This window comes from Peromyscus maniculatus, chromosome 5 (genome assembly GCF_049852395.1).
Source record: "Peromyscus maniculatus bairdii isolate BWxNUB_F1_BW_parent chromosome 5, HU_Pman_BW_mat_3.1, whole genome shotgun sequence".
Taxonomy (NCBI): domain Eukaryota; kingdom Metazoa; phylum Chordata; class Mammalia; order Rodentia; family Cricetidae; genus Peromyscus; species Peromyscus maniculatus.
This window is the reverse complement of record NC_134856.1, coordinates 124250690-124270966: the sequence shown is the minus strand read 5'-3', so window position 1 is coordinate 124270966 and position 20277 is coordinate 124250690. Positions and strand designations below refer to the sequence as shown.

Sequence of the window (20277 nt, the reverse complement as noted above, 5' to 3'; positions counted from 1 at the left end):
ACAGAAAGGAGGCTCCTACTGTGGAGTAGCCACTAGGCCAGCCTATGGAGGGAGGTGTTCAGAAGTCTTAGCAGGAAATTATAGTGGTACCATGAAATCGGCCCAAGCAGGTATGATTGGGTTATGTTCAGTGGCTGAGCTGTAACAGGCCCAGCTCCTCTTTTTTACCTCTGTCCCTCAGTAATTGCCAGGGTTCCTGCCTGTCTGGAGGGAGGCTCGGAAGACTGGAGTCCATTGCATGACAGACACATACCAGGGTGATCTGGGTAAAAGATACCAGCAGGAGCATCTGTTCTGAAGTGTTTCAAGGGCTCTGCATGTCTTGAAACGAAGCAGCAATGCTTGGATAAAAACCCCAGCACTGTTTACATTGAAAGTTGTTCTCTGATTTAATAGGAAACATGTCTGATTTTGACTTCTGAAAACATTTGTTAGTACAATTGCTTCCAGAAGACCAAGCCAGCCCTGGAGAAGAAGGAGTCTGAACTCATGGTCTTCTGGAGACGAGGAGAGATGGTCAGAGAGTTCTGTAGGTAGCCATGGAACATGGTTGTGATGATCCAGAATCATCTAGAATCATCCAGGAGGAGGGTGCTCTAAAAATAAAGGACTTATGGTAATTGTGGTATGAACTTTAACTATACAGGAATGTCGGGTAACCTGGGGTGGTGGAGTTGGTCTTACCTTCCTTGGAACAATTTTTAATCAATTTCTAGAACCCAGAGTTTTTCATTTCTGCTTGGAGGGCAATATCCAGCAAGCAGTGATGGTCTTGAATTGGGACTAGAGAGACCTGGGTGCAAACAGGACTGCCCACACAGGCTTGGTCCTGTGGACTGGCGCTTAGTACTGCCCACACAGGCTTGGTCTCAGTCTTTCCTTGAGATGTTGAGGATGGAACCCAGGGCCTTGCAAATGTTAGGTGAGCTGGAGTTTATTGAGACTGAGGGATTCTAGAGGGTTGGTGAAAAAAATTCACCCTTAAGACCACAGTAGAAAGAAAATAAGCTCATTTAGTATGTACACTTCAGGAAAGCCTTGGGCATATGGCAGTGGGCGGATCAGGGAGTTGTCCAGTTTGGAAGAGTCCACGTTGATTTGGTTAGAAGAGCCACTTTGCATTGATTTTCCAGAAGTAATTCCCACAACATAAATGAAGGCAGCTCTCATTGGTTGGTGTTCGGTCGTTGGCAGTTGCATGGTAAGCCACCGTGCATCTTTTCTCAGTGTACAATTCCTACCACGCAGATGAGGACAGCTGTGTGATGCTTGAGCTGTGCTTCTTTTTCTTTGGCTTCACCATTTTGTTGCTCTGCTGTTTAGGTGGAACCCAGCCATGTTTGTTTTTGTTTTTGTTTTGTTTTCTGTTTGGGGGACACTTTCTGAGCCAGTCTGGCACTGGAGGCCTTTTCTGGTTGCCCCTCTCCCCCAACACTGATTAACCTAAGAATCACCCTGGGAACTCCTGCACCGATGGCTGCCCAGTCTGCATCCCGCAGCAAGGACTATAGGAACCTCTGGGTGTGGGGCAGATGCCTTAAGAAGCCCTGGTTAAGTTAGACAATGATACGTCACAGCTCAGTGCTCACTGGAGAGAGGGAATCTGTTGTCTAATGCAGATGGTTCTGTGAAGACCAGAAGAGACAGTGCATGTCATCCACTGTCCAGCTTGTGGGCAATGCTGGGCAAAGCCCAGTCTGTGTCACTAGCTCAGAATCTCTTAAGTTCAAATAAAACTCCTGAAATACAAACAGGGTGTCTCTCATATCTACCTAAGGGAAGGCATGTAGGTTTATTTGAGACAGACAGACAGACTTTAAGCCTGTGGTGATGTTGCAGAGAAGTTGAATGAGGGAGCTGAATGTTTTAGTATCTATGGGCTTGGCCTCCTCAGGGCAGCCACCAGCTGCTGCCAGGCTGTCTCAGGCCTGCAGTCACACAGCAGTCTATATGAAACGGCGGGCGATCTTCATTCATTTTGTTTGTTTGTTCATTCCTTTCTTCCTTTGTCTTTAATCTCTCTGAGTATGATATGTGTGTTTTTATGATTGTGTGCGTCCGTGCGTGCGTGCGTGCGTGCGTGCGTGTGTGTGTGTGTGTGTGTGTGTGTGTGTACATTCCGTGAAGCACAGCACAGAGATCAGACCCAGCTGAGGTGTCCTTCCCTGCCTTCTGCCATGTTTAAGGTGGTGGTGGCGGTGGTGGGGGTGGAACCGTGTGTGTCTCCTTGTTGTTCTCACTTAGTATGCCATGCTTGCTGGCCCTCAATATTCCACTCTGGCTTTTATGTAGGTTCTGGGATTTGAACTCAGGTCCTTAAGTTTCACAGCAAGCCTTTTACCCACTTAGCCGTTGTTGTTGTTGTTGTTGTTGTTGTTGTTTTTTCCCAGTCCTTCTTTGACTTTCAATTGTTTATTCTCTGATTCTCCATCTACGCTACCAGGGTATTGTGTTAAGTATTAAAAATGATCCTATTGGGACTGGGGATGTGGATCAGGGGTAGAGCGCATGCTTAGCCCGAGGAAGGCACTGGGTTTGATGCCTATCATCAATAAATGAATACAAACTTGAAAAGTAAAGCAGATCCGACACGCCTTAGCTCCTGAGACGGATGGGCCTAGCAGTCTTCCCACCGGCCATCAGTGTGAGCTGACCCAGGCAGGGATCTCGAGTTGGGGTTTTGCACTAACACAATGTCTTTGACACGGTGTCCCATAGGAATATCATCCTCCTATTTCTTAGGCTCACCAGACATTTATAGGGGTAACTGGAGAGCTGGTCAATACTTTCCCTCCTTTACAAATGGAGAAAATAAAGCCACAGAATAATGAAGTAGGTGGCTGGCAAGTGAAAATCACACCGCCCTTCACCACTGCACATCGACTTCTGGGAGTTTACTTAGCTGCATGAGCACAATTGTTGACTGCAACATTGGTTATGATATTGAATAATTGAAGCAGTTATCCCCTCTGTGTCTCCGTGTAGGAGAATGGTTAAGTGAACTGTGTCACACTAATACAATATTACAAAGGTCAGAAAACCATAATTTAGATCTGCATATCCTGGCATGGAAAGGGGTCTGTGTGGTCTGGATAAGAACGGCCCCCATAGGCTCATATGTTTGAAGGTTTGGTCCCCAGCTGGTGGAACTGTTTGGGAAGGATTAGGTGGTGTGGCCTTGGTGGAGGAGGTGTATCACTGGGAGTGGGCTTTGAGGTTTCAAAAGCCCACATCATTCCCAATTAATTCTCTCTGCCTTGGGCTTTGTGGATCAAGATGTGAGCTCTTAGCTACTGTTCCAGCACCATGCCTGTCCGCTGTCATGCTCCCCACCATGATGGTTATGGACTCTAACCCTCTGGCACCATGAGCCCCAAATTAAACTCTTTCTTTTATAAGTTGTCTTGGTCATGGCATTTTGTTCATGGCCATAGAAAAGTAACTAAGTAACTAAGGCAGCATCTAAGGAATAGTAAATGAAGATTTAAGATCTGAAATTTCAAATAGGTAGATGATGCTTATCTTCAGTTTCCAGAATTGAGCCTCATATACACTGGATGACACTCTAGTACTGATACCGATGTATATGCTCAGCCCTATTTTTCTTTTCTCTTTTTCTTTCTTTCTTTTTTTGAGACAGGGTTTCTAGGACAGCTTTGGCTCTGAAGTAGCTCTGTAGTCTAGGCTGGCCTTGAACTTGCAGAGATCTGCCTGCCTCTGCCTCCCCAGTGCTGGAATTAAAGGCATGTGCCACTACCGCCTTGCCCCCTATTTTTCTTTTTGAAGCAAAATCTCACTAAATTGTACAGGATGGCCTTATACTCACTCTGTAGCCCAGGCAGGCTTTGAACTTGTGATCCTTGTAGCTAGGATGACAGACCTGTGCTACCAGGCCTGGTCATTTGAGTCCTTTACTCATTGGTGAATGTGTGGTGTATGTGTCTTCATGTATATGCAGCAGATCCCTGTGTGTACCTGGGAGGCCAGAGGTCAACATTGATGTCTTCCCCATTAGCCTGCATTTTATTTATTTATTTATTTTAGATAGAGTCTCCTCACTGGACTCAGAGCTTGCCATATCAGCTAGGCTGTGTCTCTGGCCAGCAAGCTTTAGGGATCTGCCTGTCTACTTTCTGGTTAGGATTACTCTCCAATCAGATGGTTCTCTCCTCCTAGTGTGTGGCTCTTGGAATCAAGCAGTCAGGCTTAGCCATGAGTGAGAATTACTGGCTGTCCTCTGACCTCCATGTGTGCCTGGCACACATAGCCATGCATGTACATATGCACACAATATAAAAATTTAAAAAATGTTAGGATAAAAGGGGAAAAAAACAGCTGTAGGAAGCTTCAGACTCAAAGCACCTTTTTTATGAGGAGCTAAAGGGTGGGTGGTCTTGAATGGAGTACAGTGTGTGCTTAGAGGTGTCCAAAGAAGGCTCTAGAAAGAAGCAGCTCTGGCCGGACAGTGGGGGCATGCTTTTAATTCCAGCACTCAGGAGGCAGAGGCAGGTGGATCTCTGAGTTTGAGGCCAGCCTGGTCTAGAGAGTAAATGCCAGGACAGTCAGAGCTACACAGAGAAATCGTGTGTGTGTGTGTGTGTGTGTGTGTGTGTGTGTGTGTGTGTGTGTGTGTGTAGAGAGGCAGCTCTGAAGATGCCCTGGTTGGCTTGAGCCTGTGCCCTTTGGCTATGTGAGCTTGTGTGATGGCTGGTGATCCGCTGTAACAAATGCCCTGTTGAGGTGAGCTGGGTGCCAGCTGAGTGAGTGACATCCATGAGACAGGGTTGTATCCTAGGGCTTCAAACTCACCATGTAGCTTGAACTTCTGATTCTCCTGCCTCTACCTCTCAAGTGCTGGGATGACAGGCGTGAACCCCACACCAAGTCTATGTGGTGCTGGGGATTGAACCCATGGCTTCACATATGCCAGGCAAGCATTCTCCCAACACCTGAGCTACCTCCCAGGCTTTCCCACCAGATCTCGTCCTGACATTTGTTTGGCTGCTCTGTTGCCTCCTGGGTGCTGTCCTGCTGTTCTGAGAACACACTATGCTTCTTTTGTCCTATTTCATGGAATGCCTGCCCTACCCCACCTCCTCTCTGCTTCCTGGTGGTCTTAAGATCTGACCGGTACGCCTGCTTTTCTCCCTGACTCTCCTTCCTCTCCCTTTGCACCAAGTATCTGGAGCTTAACATCAGCGTTCCCATGATGCCATGCACTCAGCTTCTGCACTCCCATCCTGCTCAGCGCTCTGTGCCAGCTGTGATGATGTCTATAACCATTGTTCTCCTTGACTCTGGAGCTTTTCACGGCCGCCTCGCTTACTTCATCTTGGTATTCATGCAAGAAGAAAAGGGTTCCCTTCGATTCTGCTGCTGTTGATAAAGTCAGTGACTCGGGAGACATGGTAACAGGAGGTGAAAGCTTAATCTTTCTCCAAAGAGTAGCCTCAGCTTGCAAACCAGCCTCTGTGCTCTGTAGTCCAGCTGTGCCAGATGTGGGGTAAGTGGGAGAGGGAGTTCCTAAAAAGAAGAACATTCTCCCACCCTTCCTGCAAACAGGCAGAGCTCTCCCCAAACTCAGGTACTACCACTCTTTTCTCTGTTTATGGTCTGTTCCTGCCATAGTGGTTGGTAGGTATCTTTAGCTCAGTGGTTAAGTCTGCAAAGGGGGCAGGCCCAGTATGAAGACAGATTCCAGGCCTTTTTATCCTGTTCCACTCACCCTATTGGACATCCACTGTCTGTGGCCTCCAGTCCCTGAAAAGCAGCCCAGGCAAGGGTTGGTCATCATCCTAGCCACACAGCAGGGCTGCTGTCTGCAGCAATGGGAGACCAGTGATGTAGAATCCACGCAGACAGGGCTTCTGTGTGGAATGTTTCTAGCCAACACATAGCTGTGTGTGGCTGACAGCACTCGCCATGGCGCATTTTATCATCAGACACAAGGAGAGGAAGTGGGGGTGGGGCAGCGGTGCTGTTCGCCTGTGCTGTCTGCCGTCTTTCCCCAGTGGCCGCACGTCAGTGGAAGATGTGGTCAGAGTGTGAGAGAATATGCTACAAGATGGCAGAGCAGGGTGTGAGGACAGGCCGTGGCCTCCCGTGGCTGTCCCTCCAGCAACAGCCGTGGTGATGTGGTGGGCTGGAGCCTTAAGGAGGTCTCAGGATGGAAGGGTGCTGATGAGAGGAAGATGAGGGGAGACTCAGGATAGGGTGCTGATGAGAGGGAGGTGTGTGCTCGTGGGGGGTGCTACTCTTTTTACTTTTTTCTCTCCCTTCCCTGAAATACTACATTAGCAGAAGTGCCACCATTGGCTGATGTGGAAGTGGGTCTTTTGTCTTGACCTCTCTTCTGTTTTATTCCAAAGTCACTCACCTCCTTAGGACACCATGTAACCAGGGTTAAGATCCAGTGACAGGTCAGGCAGTGAGGGCACGTTCCTGCCCCTGGACAGATCCACAGAGTTCATCCTGTGGCTCATTGTTTTGACTTGCGGCCATCCAGTTGTATGACAGTTCAGAAACCACCTTGCAATGCCAGCCAGGCTGGGGATGAGTGATCTAGAAGCCAGGAGCTCCTCCTGCACCCACGTGAAGAGAGTAGAGTCGGGGTGTTTCCAGGGGAATGGCCATGCTTAGTGGTTTTGAATATTGCAGCAGGGTGGGGGGTTGCCTTTCAAATGGAATGTGTCCTCTGCCACAGGCACCCAGCAGGCAGCTGCTTCTGTTGCGCTTTAGATGTGGAAGGGAAGTGGAAGAACTTTGGAGGGAGGGGTTTTATCAGTGGTTCTTAGCTGGTGATGCTTCATACTGAGAACAAGGAACCAAACGCGAATGGTCAAATTTGTATCGAGGTGTGGGATTATTACTTTGGGACTTTTCTCATAGTTAATGAAAAGCTGGATTCTTAATATGCAGTTTGCAGGGGCCAGGAGATTGTTCAGTCGGACCTGGGCTCTGTACCTCAAACTAATGTTTTTGTTTTTTTTTTTTTTTAAAAAAAAAAAAAAGCCAGGCACAGCGGTGTGTGCTTGTAATTCTAACCCTGAGGAGATGGAGGCAGGGAGGTCTTTGGGGCTCTCTGGCCCACCAGCCAGCTTAGCTTAGTGAGTCCCAGGCCACTGCAGGAGCCTGTCTCTAGTAATGAAGTGGGTAGCTGGGTGTGATGGTGTACACCTTCAACTCCAGCACTTCAGTGGTAGAGGCAGGCAGATCTTTTCGAGTTCAAGGTTATCCTGGTCTACATAGCAGCCTGGCCTACACATCGAGACCCTTATATGTTATTTTAGGTAAGCTTCTAAAATAGTATGTTTCCCGAGGTTTTTTTAAACATCCTTGGTGTTATTTATCTTGCCTTCCCTTCTCTCCCTCTCCACTTTCTCACTTAAACCCCCTCCTCAGTTTTCCCTTTCTCCCTTCATGGCACCAGCATCATGCTCTCCCCATTTCCAGAGCTCTTTCGTCCGCCTCAGCCCCCAGGGTCCACCCTTTCTGCTTTCTCGGCCTTTGCAGTTCCTTCGGTTATCAATACAAACCCTAAGGTTTGGAGCTGGGACCTACGACAAGAGAGAACACGCAGTCTTGGTTTTTCTGGGCCTGTGGTCTCCTCACTCAATACATTTTCCCACCCCAGCCATTGATTTCCAAGTTTTAGGATTTCATAGGTTTTTGTTGTTGTTGTTGTTTAGGTAATTATTCTTGGCAGTATTGGTGCATAAACTGTACCACCAGCTAGGATTTAGAACAGTAGTTCTCAACCTGTGGGTCACAACCCCTTGACCAAACTTCTGTCTCTGAAAATGTTTACATTACAATTCATCACAGAAGCAAAATGACAGGTATGAGGTAGCAATGAAATAGTTTTATTGTTGGGGGTGACAATCACATGAGGAACTGGATTAAAGGGGTATAGCATTAGGAAGGTTGGGAACCACTGCCTTAGAGTGTGAGGAAGAGTCAGGTGGGCAGGCAGCTGGGTCACTCACCAGACTGGGCTGGTGCTTAAGTTTGGTGACCTCAGCTAGGTCTAGGGGTGTGGGGACACCATAGTAGGTGAAGTTCTGGGGAACAGGCTGTGAGATTGAGCCAGGCCTTTTGGGAGTGTGAGGACTTTGCAAGCACACAGGGATCTGGGGCGTGTGTGTGTGTGTGTGTGTGTGTGTGTGTGTGTGTGTGTGTGTGTGTGTGTTTTACAAGCTGCTTAACCCTGGGGGAAGGTACAGATGGGAGGAAGTCTGGGTCACTCACCAGGCTGGGCTGGTATATAAGCTGTGTGACCCGAGAGATGACTCCCTTGATTGCCAATATCCTGTACTGTGGTTGTCGTTTATTTTCGAAGAGAATTATTTGGGTCTGTGAGGCACATCACAGATGGTGTGGGGAAGAAGGGCCAGCGTGGGAGTTGGTGCACTGGATCTGGGTCCCCACTCGCTTACCTGTTAGCTTTGTACACACAGGTGGGCCACTTCAGCTTTCTGCTGCCTGCTGTCTCATAGAAGGTGTATTAGGGTTAGGTGATTTTTAAGAGTTGTTAATAAGTCTGGGGCTGTGTGAGTTATTGAAAGCTTGTCTTGATGGAAAAGACCCATGCCGTTGTGCCTGGCATAGCTGTGTGGGTTCTGGGGGATTGAACTCAGGGCCTCCTGCTTGTACAGCAAGCCCTTCACCAGCTGAGCCACCTCCCTGGCCCACATTCATTATATCTTGGGTTCATTAAGCATTTTCACTTCCAATCATGGATTTTTATGAACGGCACCTCTACACCCATCTCTCTCTTTAAAAATGAGAACTCAGTATTCTACCACCACCACTCACAGGCCAGGTGACCTCTGGGGATTCCTGAGTGCTGGCTGTGTGCTGGCTTCACGGCTTAAGACTTTAGCTCGAAGCCTTCATTAGCAGTCTAGGTGTGAAGGATGGTGGAAATGAACAGCTAGCATGCCCTCACCCTGGTGCCCGAGATCAGCTGTTAGGAAAAATGTAAATGTGAAGCTTGTGTTTCCATTGCTGGCCACCAGGGCCTCAGGTGGACACCTCCCCCCCTTGACGACACTTCTCACTTCGTCCCCAGCCCCGGTCCTCACAGGGCACTGTGCCTAGTGTCTCTCCAGGCTGAGTGAAGTTCAAATCTTGTCGCTAGGACCAGAACAGGGCATAGTCAGTGTGAGCCTGAGAGGTCCAGAAAGGACCTTGGCCTTCTAATGACCACTTGAGACTAGAGTGACGCAGCCATCCTTTTCCTTTCTGATTTCTAAGAAGCTGTTTTCAGAACTCAAACACGGCTGAGAGGAGAAGGTTGCTCGGGGGTCTGGGGATGCAGCTCTGAAGTGGAGAGCCTGCCCAACATGTGCAAGGCAATTAAAAAGCAAAGAGCCACTTGTTCCCATCAATACTTTGTATCTCCAAGGTATGCAGACATCTGCTTGAGGCTTGTATTGCTGTGCTCAAACACCATGATCAAAAGCCCCTCAGCGAGGAAAGGGTTTATTTTGCTTCCACTTCCAGATAACAGTCCATCATCCAGGGAAGTCAGGGTAGGAACTCAAGGCAGAGCTGAAGCAGGGCCATGGAAGCATGTTGCTTACTGGATTGCTCAGCCTGCTTTCTTATATAAGTCCAGGACTACCTGCCCAGGGGTGGCACTGTGCACAGGGAGCTGGGCCCTCTCATGTCCATCATTAACCAAGACAACATTCCCACAGACTTGCCTGTAGGCCCGTCCTATGGAGGCATTTTCTCCATTAGGATTCCCTCTTCCAGTTATGTCTAGGTTTGTGTCAAGTTGACAAAACCAGCTAGTACTCAGCTCTACTAGTCTCTAGATGTTACTCGTGTGCAAACAGCATGGGGAGCTTTCAGGCCTCAGTTCTCAGCCAGGATGTAGCAGCCTTTGGAAAGGGTGTAACAATGGCTTCCCATCAGGATTGCTCATTCTTCTGTTTTGGTCGACTTGATCTCAAAACAGTCTTCTCTTCCCATACTTGGTGGACACAGTGTCATGGGGCCCATCCTGGTGTCTTGGGGCTTATTAAAGATTCCTTTGAGCATTGGGAGTGGTAGAGCACTTGACTAGCAAGCGCTAGGCCCTGGGTTCGATCCTCAGCTCAAAAAAAAAAAAAAAAGATTCCTTTGAATCTAGAAGGGTACCAGCCAGGGACACCTGGAGTCTGGATGCACAAGTCCAAGGAAGCACCAGGCCTGGCAGAGAGTGGGGTAAAGCTTTTATTAGCCCACGGGATGTGACATTTGTGAATGTAGCTACCAAAATGGGAACAGAGTTCAGAAAGACGCAAGAAAGGCTTGCTGCAGTGGTAGGTCTCTTCTGGTCCCCCTCATCTTCTCACCTGCCCCTCCCATTTGTCAAATGTTTGTAAAGGTGTGGATTTTCTGAAAGCCAGCTCTTCTGCAGGCATGTCCTCTCTCAGAGGCTTGGGGTAAACATGTTGTGGCTTCTGGGGAGAGAGTGTGGCCTTGAAAGTGTGACTTTGAGATGATTAAGCCAGCTTCAAAGACTAGTGCATTATAGCCCTCTGTCACCTCTGTCACCTCTGTTGTGCCCAGTGGGTCATCACAACATAACACCGTGGCGTTGCCGCCTTCCTCGTGGTTTACAAAAAGACTCTGCCATGCTTTTGCTTATCACAGCTGTGAAACAGACGCGCTTTACAGGGGCAGAAAGGGAAGGGCAGAGAAGGGGAGGGGCACGTCCCAAGACACAGATAACTGAAAAAGACCTTGTCTGCTGCCACGAGGGCAACATTCTTTTCCCAACGGACACAGCCAGCCTCTGCCAGAGCGAAAGGTCTGAGGAGAATCTGAAGCATTTGGCAATCAGCTCGGTCCTCAGGCTTCTCTCTCAGTCTCCATTCTGTCTGTAAGGTCTGTGCCTAGCTCAAGGGATTGCCTCCTGCAGTGACCCGGAGCTCTGTTTCAGGATTCTCAGAGGGATTTCTCTTTCTGCTGTAACTCTGCCTATCTTTGGGGGTGACCAAAAGGCACCACCCTACTAAGTTCCAACTTTTTGACAAAACAGTTGTGATCTACAGAGTTCACCCTTGAGAACATTGCATGCATGCATGCATGCATCCATCCATCCATTCACCCATCCATCCACCCATCTTTCCATCCTTCCATCATCCGTCTGTCTGTCCATCCATCATCCATCCAACCATCTCCTGGGTCATAAAGTCATAAAGATGGGTAGGAACTGGGATCCTGCCAGGCTGCCCAAGGATGAAGGAGATGCCACCATCATTGGCAGAAACAGGCCAGGCCTGAGTGCTTTCCCGCAGTGGTAGCCGACATGACATAGGAAGAGCAGCAGGAGGATCCATCAGGTGTTGTGCTGGGGACACCAGGCCTCACTGATGGCTGTTTCTATGGTTTCCTGGCAATTCCTTCTCTGTACTGTAAGTCAAGCCTGTGACCCACCTGGCTGTGTCTGTAGCCTTGGGCAAGTGGTTTTCTTTATCTAGAACTTTCTCCCAGAGGCCCCACCGAACAAAAACTAAGGGAGGAGAGCAGGAGAGACTGCCTCAACTTGCCTCATCTGCTCCAGGAAGCGGTTTCCTGTGTCCTGCAGATTTGAGGTAGGGCCACATAATAGAGCTCAAGCCTCAGCAATGGCCCATGGGTTGTACCATGGGCCATGTATGTGGGCCAAATAGTCTGAGTCCTTTTCCTCCTTCAGGGAACAACTGGCGAGCACGCTGTCACCTTGATTTTAATTTCTATAAGAGTCACTCGGGGAGACCACTTTGCGCTTGGTTTTCTGGTGACATCAGCAGGGGCTGGGGTAGGGGGAATTACTAATATCTGGCCATCAAGAAGCGGCATGCAATGGAGACCTTGAAGCTTTCAGGTCTGAATGAGGGCTGCTGACTCTGCTTTCTCTCTCAAGCAGCTCCAGAAAGAACGTTAACAAGCTCACAACTTCCAAATGGGGTCTGGAGCCATTTCCTGCCCTTCCAACTCCTCCCATCCGTTTTAGCTCAGCCCTGGAGAAAATAATCCTTCATCGATAGCTGCAAACATAGCTTCCTATGTCCAGACTGCCTGGGTTTAAGTCTTGCTTCTGGTCTGTTCTACGGCCTTGGGAAAGTGAGCTTTGCTGGCTTCTCTGTTCTCATACACATGTAGGGTAGGGGCAGAACTTTGGCTCCTAGATCTCAGCTCAGTGCTGGAGTGTTGACTCTCTGAGCCCATTGGCACTCAATTAATTCAGGATAGCGTGACTGGCCATCTGCTGGAGATGGTTTTACTTTGGGTAGCAGGTAGGTCTCAAAGGAAGGGCTAATCTCTAAGACACTTCATGAAGCTCCTTCACGGGAGGCAGTGCGAGGTACGGGGAAGAGTGTACATTCCAGACCACGGTGGAGCCAGCCTCAGATCTTAGTTTCCAAGTATCTGTGACTGGGTACCTGGGTGTTCTCGGTGTGATCCCTTGTGTTGTGGAATGTCTCTGAACACAGGGTGACATGTGATACTGATGGAAGGTGGCTAGCCACCTGCTTGTCCTGCATCTATCTCCTCAGTGTTCAGTACACAAATCAACTCTTCTGTTTCCCCAGGCATGCCCATGTCTGTGTGATTCTGTGAGTGAGTTTCAGCGGTCAACAGGACTCTAGCCTCAACGCTGACGTGGAAGGTTCTGGGGTTTTTGTTTGCTTGTTGGAGTGCTAGGGAAGGGACCCTGGGCCTTGTGCATGCTAAGCAAGTACTCCATTGTAGAGCCATGCCCCCAGCGCCTCCATGATGCATTCTGGGCAAGCTCTCTACCACTGAGCCATACTTCCCAGCCGCTCTCTGGATTCTAGGCAGGTGTTCTACCACTGAACCACGCCCTAGCCCTGACAATTGTATGTTCTTTTCTCCATACCAGGTTCTATGTCAAATACCTTATTTTTAATCTCAAATATAGTGCCATGTGGGGTTTCTTTCCAGCACTTACCTTGTAAGGAAAACAGATTTTCGTTTTCCCTTGGTTGATTAAGTGTCCAGCAGACCGGCTGCCGGGGTATCTCTGACACTCTTGGCATGTGGCACTTTCTGTACACCATGTTCATTGCTAACTAAGTTCTTCCACCTTGAGGATGTGAGCCTAAAATGCCGTGGGCTATAGAAGAAATGTCAGTTAAAGCATGTGGGGTTGAGAGTATTGCCTCCAACGTGCCTGCTCATCACACAGTCACACAAAGCCTCCCGAAGCCCCTAACTTCCAGCATTGCCAAACCAGGCTAAGGCATCCCCCAGGCTCCTCCTTCTCGCTAAGAGAAACTTTGTGTGTGGAGAAGTCCTGCCCCCTGGTTCCCGGAGCCTTGGTGGGTAGGTGGGGCTGTCTGTGGTTTAACAAAGAAACCAGTCCTTGGTGTCTGGGTTCACACAGGCTTCCTACCCAGAAGGAAATGATCCGAGTCCGAAGGAACACAGGCCTCTTCCTCCTCATGTCCTCTTTCTCCTCATCCACCTCCAAGTGCCGGTGACTCGCTTGTAAAGGGTTGTGGTGTAGAGACACGGACATCTCTGCTTTGGGGGATGTCCATGTCGGTGCTCTCAAGGCATTATTTCAAAGAGATTATGAGCACTTAGGGAAGTGGAATGCACAGGGAAGGAAGGGGTGAGTAGGGCTGTGGATGGGGCGGGAATGGAAGCTGCCCGTGGAGCAGCTTGGGGACACTAAACATTGCTTAATGAACCCCAGTTTGCTCCTTGTCAGGGTGTGTGGTCTCCTGTCCCCCTCTGGCCATGTCATTTTGCATCTTCAAGGTCATCCTCTTGGCTCACTCTTGCTTTCTCCCTTTTTTTTATGTTTTGAAACAGGGTCTCATTATGTAGCCCTGGCTAACCTGGAGCTTGTTCTATAGAGCAGGCTGGACTCACACTTACAGACATTCACCCATCTTTGCCTCCCCAGTGCTGATATTAAAGGCGCCTGGCTCATCTTATCTCTCTTGAAAGCCCAGCCTGGCAATTTGTGTGTTCTGGACCCCTTGCTCATTTGGGGATGTTTACCTCATCACCAGAGGGAGCTTCTCGTTCATTTTATTGTCACCAAGTTCTCAAGACCAAATGGCAGTCTAAATTAAAGAAGGGCATGAGAAAAGGGAATGGGTAGCATATGTGCATGTGTTTATGCATGTGCATCTGTGTATCAGTGCATGGCATGTTAGAGGGTGCAGTGTGTGCATGCATCTTTGCGTGTGTGTGTGTGTGTGTGTGTGTGTGTGTGTGTGTGTGTGTGTATGTGTGTGTGTGTGTGTAGATGAAAAGGGGATGAATCCTAAGTAATCCTAGTTTTCTATTGATTTTTTTTCCTCCTTCACTGGATGTATTTTCCCTTAAAGGGACTGTATCCCTGATTTCATGTTTGAGCTCACTGTGCCTCCTAGGGGAGAAACTGTCCCTTGTCTTTCCCATCACAGATTGAGACGTGCTTGATTGACAGCTCTGGAAGAAGGCCATGCTTTCCCAGAAAACCCCTTCGCACCCCCTCCTCCATTGGGGAACCTCTGTAGACTGATCTGGCTTCCAGCCCAATAGCCCGAGCAGTTGCTTCTGTTAATGTTCATCTTTTCAGAACACTGTAGATGAGCTAGGATGAGCTCAGCTCTATGCTTAGGAGCCCTGGGTTTGATCCCAGGTTTGAGCCCTTGTATGCAAGAAGTCTTGGGTTTGATCCCCAGCTCTTTGTAAACTGGGCATAGGGCATAGTAGCACACACACTAAGGAGGTAGAGGCAGGAGGATCAGAAGTTTAAGGCCATACATACATACATACATACATACACACATACATACACACACAATAAACACATGCATGCATACATGCATACATGCATACATACATACATACATACATACATACATATATACATACCCCACAGAGGCTAAAATGACAGCAACAACAAAACAAATGCTAGTTAAATTAGGGGTTTTTTCCTGTCCCCTGCCCCTCATGGGAAAACTCACAAAGACTGCAGCGGGTGGGTGGGGAGAAAGGACCGATGGTGGTCCATGGCTCTTGTGCGATTGTCAAACACAGAGGTTGGGCTAGTGGGGAAACTGATGGGGAGATTGATGGGGATCTTCTGAAAATGCAGGTAGACATGGTGGTAAAAATGTCCTTTAATGATTCAGAATGCAAATGTGGTATCTGGCCAGGCATTGGGCTAAGATTCTTACATATGTCATGGTCTCTATTTTTAGACACCTAGGTTGTTCTCAAGGTTTTTTTTTTTCTTTCTGGTTTTAAGTAGCACATAGATGAATATCTTTTCATATAACTGTGTGATTTACAGCATCCTGTTTAGAGTCGATTCTTTCAAGCACAATTACTGGGTATGGAATAAAAAAAAAAAATAACAAAACTTGAAATATATTGCAGGCTTGCTTCAGTGTGATATTACAGTCCCACTTGAAAGAGCACACCCGTGCCTACTTCCTCTCAAAGACTTAGAAAAACCAGCCCTTTGTTGACAATGAGCCATCAGCCAGCTGGATGACTCAAAGTCTTGATAGTTTAAGCCAAAAACCCAGCTGCATTTATTCTAGAGCAGTGGCTCTCAACCTTCCTAATGCTGCAACCCTTTAATACAGTTCCTCATGTTGTTGTGACCCTCAACCTTAAAATTATTTTTGTTGCTACTCCATGACTGTAATTTTGCTACTGTTATGAATTGTAATCTTAATATTTGTGTTTTCCAAATGGTCTTAGGCAACCCCTGTGACAGGATGGAGCAACTCTGAAGGGGTCACAACCTCAAGGTTGAGAATCACTGCTCTAGAGACTTAGGAAAAGAGAAAGCTGCTCTTTGACTGGATTCTTTTCAGATGCAAGTTTGAGGTATTGCAGGGGAGAGAGGAAGTGCATTCCTACAAGTTCATCCATGCCTCACCTCTGCGCTTCTCTCCATTCCCAACCCCTGGAATGTTGCTCTTCAAGCTGCCTGTATCCCAAAGACCCAGGAAATGGGTTCCTCTCTAAGGAGATGCCCAGGAATCTACATGATTCTCAAGGTTTGACAGTAGGATTCCCCTACCCATGCCCCATCCTCAAAGTGAAGGGCTGCCCCCCCTGTTCCCAGGTCCCTGCCAGCCTCCTCTGCAGTACACCCAGACTTGCTTGTCACCTTTGAAAGGTGGGGGTGTGTGCATTCAGACCCAAAGCCGTGTATACAAACAAATTTGGGTCCCGTTGGCCTTGGGTTTCCCCTGGAAGCAACTTTCTTCCCAGCAAATCTAGTTTAAAAACAGAAAGAGGCTCCACACACGCCGGCAAGCATGTACTAAGTGTCTTCTCTGAGCCAGACACTGCACCCCGAAACAAACAGACTATGTCTTGCCCACATGATGCTTACAAACCTTCTGGAAGGATGAAGAGACACACTAATGAAAGAATCGTCTCCCTCTGCTAAAGCTAAGCTTGTGACCAAAAGCCATGCAGTTAAGGGAGGTCACAGGGAACGATGGGGTGAGAAGATAGGGCAACACAGGCGGGTGGAAACGTGAAGGGAGTTGGGGAATGAGACATGTGACTGTTTGGGGACAGCACTTCCAGCTGGAAGCCACTATAAGCTTGAAGGCCATCAGAATACAGCTGGATTTCCCATCCTAGCAAGGAGACTAGAAGGAGTAGGGAGAACAGTGGTGACATGGGACTGTGGGTATCCCTCAACAGCCATTATGAGAATTTGGGGTTCTACATTCACCACTCAGGAGGTGGACAGCAAGGAAAGGACAGACGTGATACTCTGTGTGAAGAAGTCGGGTCTGGCTCTGGTGTAATAGTTGGCAGGGATGGCAGCAAGGGGGCATTGGTTCTTGTTTCCTTGTAGACGAGACAGGCAGTGGTAGCTGTGGAGTGGGCAAAGTGACCCATTCAGGACGTGCTGTAGGCCTCTCAGCACTTTGTGGGAGAGCTGTAGCTAGGAGTAGGCATGGCAGCCTTTTCTGGCACCCTCCTCCTCCCCCCAAGAGAGGAATAATGGCTCATGTAATATAGTCTACTTTCTCCTTGGAATCTTGACTCCAGGTCTCAATCATAGTTTTCAATAACCCTGGCACCCATCTTAGCCATTCTGGAGAGAAGTTCACCGTTTCAAATGGGCGCGTGCTTTTCTTACCAATTTCTTTCTTCATGAGCAAAGGCGGTGGACGTCCAACACAGTAGTCGGGACATTTTTTTGTCCTCCATGCCAAGCCTTCTGTTGGATAGGAACTTAGAAAAGTCACAAAGCCAGGAACCACCTGCAGGGGTGCCCACACTGGAGAGTCCAGCCAGGAAACACAAAACTCTTTCATAAGTTGCCTTGGCCATGGTGTTTTGTCATGGCCACAGAAAAGTAACTAAGACAGGGACCTTTCCCAGGGTAACAGGAGCAGCTACAGTCCTGCTCAGGAGACTGGCTTCCCATTGCTGTCTTGCTAGTTGGCCAGGTATATGGTTGGGACCATGGATCCCTTTTGGGACTTTGTCTTCAACTTGAACATGAGTCCCAGCCAGCTAGATTTCTAAGGCACTGGTAGCTTTAACATCTTACAATTCTAAATGGTGAGTATGGATAAGAAATAAGGAGCAGAGGTGGCAGGTGAAATCAACACGCTCACTTGGGAGATTCGGAACAGTGGTGGCCCAGGTCTGAATTCTGAGCAGCTCCTGGGTACCCATTAGCCTCCACATTCATCCCTTTCTTATGTGTATAAATTCTGTATAACTGAGTACATCCCGTGGAAAAGATGAGCAAATTCACAGCTGGGAAAAGGAAGGGACCCTCCAGGAAAGGAGACTCATTCTCGGTGGCTACATGCTCTGTGAAAGATCCTAGTCTTGCCGGTCCCCGTGTCTGGGTTGCTGTTTCACATTTGAGGGGAAATGATTGGTTAATGAAAACGAAACAGTTAGCCCCACCCCACCCCATACCCCCAGCTCCAGCCTTTAAGATTGAACGTTTGGGTCCACTCCTCATCCTGCCTGTTGGCCTCGTTTGTTCCCTGCGGGCACTCTGGTGTAGAAGGTTTAAATGGGAAAATGGCTAGCTTCCAAAATGACCACCACAGTCCAGTCTGGGGCTGAATCCAGGTCGGATAAGCCAGATACCTTTCATCTGACCTGGAAGCCAACACCTTCCTCTCAGGTCCAGCAGGAGGAGAGACTGAGCAATCCAGCTTTGGGTCTCTTTCTCCTCTCATTTTTCTTTGGTTTTCTACTACAACTGATAAACATTGCTGTGAAATCCTCCCATGTGTTAAAGGGACAGTGTTTTCCAGAATGTATTCTTACCGAAGTGCGTGTGTGTGTGTGTGTGTGTGTGTGTGTGTGTGTGTGTGTGTGTGTGTCTGTCCGTCCACATGTATGCTCTACACTGAGGCATGTTATTCTCTTTTAGCTTAATCTCTTCCTAGCAGGCTCTGAATCCAGATGTCCATTATTGTCTGAACAATGACGTGACAACTAACATTGCCATTCATGCTGTGGCTGAAAGGACTGTTCCGGCAATTCTTTTCCTGCTGTAATTATGAGCCGTGGTCCTGGCTGTGTTCCTGTTTGGAGCCTGACATTGTCCTGGGTCTTTGGGTGACAGGTGTGTGAAGCGGTGAACCCCGACACCTTCTGCTGTACCGTCTGTACCAATGAGATCATTGCAGTTGCCAAACAACACTAGTCCTTGTCTCTTGAGCTCGTGTCTCTGGGTTTTGTCTTCAGAGCCAAGATCAGTCAGTTGAACCACTGAGCAGCTGTTACATTCTTTAAGAAAAGTTTTGCTTGGCTCAGCCACTGGAAGTGGGTAACAAATCTTCAAGCTTAGAGTACTAGAAAACTCTCCAGCACCATAGTCCCCTCACCCTAAACTTCTGAATCTAGACTTTTAATTATTTACAGTCAGCTGTAGTTCAAAAACATTGCATGGAAAATTCCAGGAATAAACAGGTTGTGTCTTAAATTGTGTGCCATTCTGAGCAATGCGATGACATTTCACACTATCTTACTCTGTACCACTCTGGGGGTGACGCGTGCCTTTGTCTCAACTATCCACCCCATATGATACTTAATTTGTGAATTAAGCTTTGTCATAGAAACAGTATACTTATGAAAAAGGAGAGCGTGTGGAGGTTTGGTGCTATCTTAGTCTCGGGCAGCCACTGGGGGGCTTGGAATGGGCTCCCTGCCTCAGACAAGGGGCTCAGTGGAGGAAAGGCAGGACAACCAGGATGGCAGAGAAAGGTCAAGTATCTCATAGTGAAGCATGCTCTAGAGCTGTGGTGTGTGTGTGTGTGCGCGCGCGTGTGCACACATGCTCAAGTCATGGAAACATAGAAAAGATGGACTAGCTTTAAGAGGACATGAGAAAATTTTATTTTGTTTTTTGTTTTTCAAGACAGGGTTTCTCTCTGTAGTCATGGCTGTGCTGGAACTTTCTCTGTAGACCATGTTGACCTGGAACTCAGAGATCTGCCTGTCTCTGCTTCCCGAGTGCTGGGATTAAAAGTGCATGTGTGCGTGTGTGTGCGTGTGCGTGTGTGTGCATGTGCATGTGTGCGTGTGTGCGCGTGTGTGTGTGCGTGTGCGTGTGCATGTGTGTGTGCGTGTGCGTGTGTGTGTGTGTGTGTGTGTGTGTGTGTGTGTGTGTGTGTTGTACATGTGCTAGTCCCTAGAGATCTTTCATGCCACTTAGCCAGGCTGGGAAATGGACTGGACTGCTCTGAAGTGCCGGCCTTGTAGTGGTAGATGAAAGCCTGCCTGGAGAGTGTCCGGTGTGAGCAAGCTCTTATCTCTTTGAGAACAGATGAGGTTGCTTTGGCAACTGTACAGCAGACGGAAAACATCAACCTGGTTTCTATGTGAATTGCAGCGGCCTGCCCCGTCATGTGCAGTTTATATTGCCCCCTTTCTAGCACGGACCTTTGTGCTATATAATTAATATCTGAGGGGTTTCTGCTCCTATTATTTTATGCAAAGGACAGTAGTAGACAGAGCTCTGCAAATGGACCTGGTTTGCTTGGTAACCCCCCCGGGGGTGTCACATCTGCCAGGTTGTTCCTTTGTTTATGTTGCTTTGTACCCAGGCTTGTCTGACATGGCAGCCCAGATCGTCTGATGGCCCCGGAGCTAGTAGTGGGTGCAGCCTTGGAGGGAAGGGTCAGTGCATGCTTCCGTGGGGGTCTCCTTCCCTGTTTTGATAGAGAATACCCTTTCTTTTCTGCCTGTATCACCCCTGACCTACCTTACTGGAGGAGCGTAAAGGACTGAGCCACGCCCAGTGGGGGAGCCCCTCTGTCCCGC

At 48.4% G+C, this 20277-nt stretch overlaps 1 protein-coding gene across 3 annotated transcripts in view; it reads left to right on the top strand.

Moving 5' to 3' along the window:
- Nucleotides 1-20277, top strand: part of Gfod1 (Gfo/Idh/MocA-like oxidoreductase domain containing 1) — a 103469-nt gene that overhangs the window by 41794 nt on the left and 41398 nt on the right. The gene's annotated exons all lie outside the window — the stretch shown is intronic.